At 43.9% G+C, this 1,933-nt stretch overlaps 1 protein-coding gene across 1 annotated transcript in view; it reads left to right on the forward strand.

Annotated features, from left to right (window-relative positions):
- Nucleotides 1–1,933, forward strand: part of LOC109543056 (ras-like protein family member 10B) — a 15,068-nt gene that overhangs the window by 8,881 nt on the left and 4,254 nt on the right. The window lies entirely within an intron of this gene.

Here is a 1,933-nt window from a genome sequence, read left to right on the forward strand (position 1 = left end):
GGTGATTTACATATATTGCACCCAACTATGACAAATTATTATTTATTGCTTAACAGGCAACAACTCTTGGCATTGAACGAAGAGAAAACCTGGAAACGCCCGAATAAACCAAAGGAGTTTTCGAGAAAAATTGCTTTTTGGAGGAAGCAAAGTGGAAATACAGGCCGAAAATCTAATTGGATACTTTCAGCCGTTCTGGTCATTTAGCTTTCTACTACCAGAATCGCTCAAAGTAAAAATTCATCAGGCAGATATGGAAAAATCCCCATGAAAAGTAGCTTTGTTTGACAATTTGCCATACAACAGGATGAGCGCAATGAAAAACCCGACCGCCCTGCCGACGCACATCTACAGCCAAAGGCGATTACAATTCTGAACGAACATCGAGGGGCTGCCGACTGGGAAGAAAGCCCCATTTGGGGGGGCCAATTCGCCATTAACACTTACATTACATACACGCGACGTTTCGAATGGGCGCTCTCCAAATGATCGTATATATAAAAACGATAAACGCTAACCGACATTTACATGACTCAATAAGTTACCTAAACAAAGCCAATATGTAACAATATGGTTTAAATAAGCTGGATGAAACGTCGTCGGTGCTGCGGGCCAATCAGCGCTTGATCTGGGTACACTATTAACGAGTGCTCGTTTTTTTTAGAAGTTTTTGTGCGTTCAATTGCGACCGGGGAAGCCAATAAACAAGTCGAAGCACGCTTCGGATTTTCTCTTAAAAATGGGGAGCGCAAATTGGCCGACAGAGACAACGTTTCTCTTACATTTGGGCGGGCTAGTTTGTACTGGGCACCTTTCGCGCACAACAGCCAGTAGTTTGGAATTATTTTGCTAATATCAACTAGATCAGCTTTTATCAAAAAATCCGAACCTTGTGGAGGGTCGTCTGTAGAAGGACCTGGTTTGTATGTTGAATAAATAGAAAAAACCGACGTAAAAGCTTGTAAATCTGCCCGCAAAAGCAATACGGCTTCTGGTTGCAAACAGCCCCAATCAACAACCGAGTGTTGTGGGGAAAAACCGTTGCCCCGTCTACAAAGAACCGTACTATGAGCCTCCACAGTAAAGTTCCAGCGGCATCGTCGCCTCATCGATCAATCAATGCAGCTTAAATTTGATAAAGTCCTTAAACTAACTTTACACGAATGGCAGCATACTAGCGAAGTGCAGCAGTAACCGGAGTGCGTTTGACCAGAGTCGCCTCAACGGCGCATACCTGCAAACAACCAAGCATTTTACAGGGGAAAGAACCAATGTGGGTGGCAATAGGGAGAGTACCTGAGGGCCAAAAAGTGCCAAGTGATCATCACGCTCACCACCTGCAGCAGCCGATAGGCGATGTACAGTTTGGAGATTTGTTTGCGGGCTTTGGGGATCGACGAAGTGTCTTCTTTGAAGATAAACCTGCAAGCGGCGCATTCAGACCGAGAGCGGCGACGGAAGACACGCACTCACCTCCTAATGCCCAGGATATAGTTTTCTAAGTAGTTTTCCCAGTTGATTTTGGCCACGTCGAAACAGAACTCGGCTCTATCGGCGTCGCTCAGACTCACGCTGAGCGCGCTCACGTTTGCGTCGTCAAACTCCCACTCTTGCATGGTAAAGTACTCTAAACAAGCGGCCGCTTTGCTCAATTTGTTCTGGACTTTCACCAAACTGAAACAGAGATTTCTTGGTCAAATCGGTCAAACCACTGGTGAAACCGCGCACTTTGGGGTGCATAACACATTTACACATAAAGTAGATAAGTTCTATATTGTTGAGGCGGATTCATTTTTTTATAAACTTCTTGTTGGGTATTTTGCCTCAAAAATTTTTGCCTTTAAAAAAGGCAGAATTTCCTCACGTCTTTTATTACAGATTGATAAATAGTGCTCCTATTTCGCAATAAGAACGAATTATTTATCAAAAAGTA

Source organism: Dendroctonus ponderosae, unplaced genomic scaffold, assembly GCF_020466585.1.
Source record: "Dendroctonus ponderosae isolate FM_Combo_2020 unplaced genomic scaffold, Dpon_F_20191213v2 Dpon_F_20191213_4, whole genome shotgun sequence".
Lineage (NCBI taxonomy): Eukaryota > Metazoa > Arthropoda > Insecta > Coleoptera > Curculionidae > Dendroctonus > Dendroctonus ponderosae.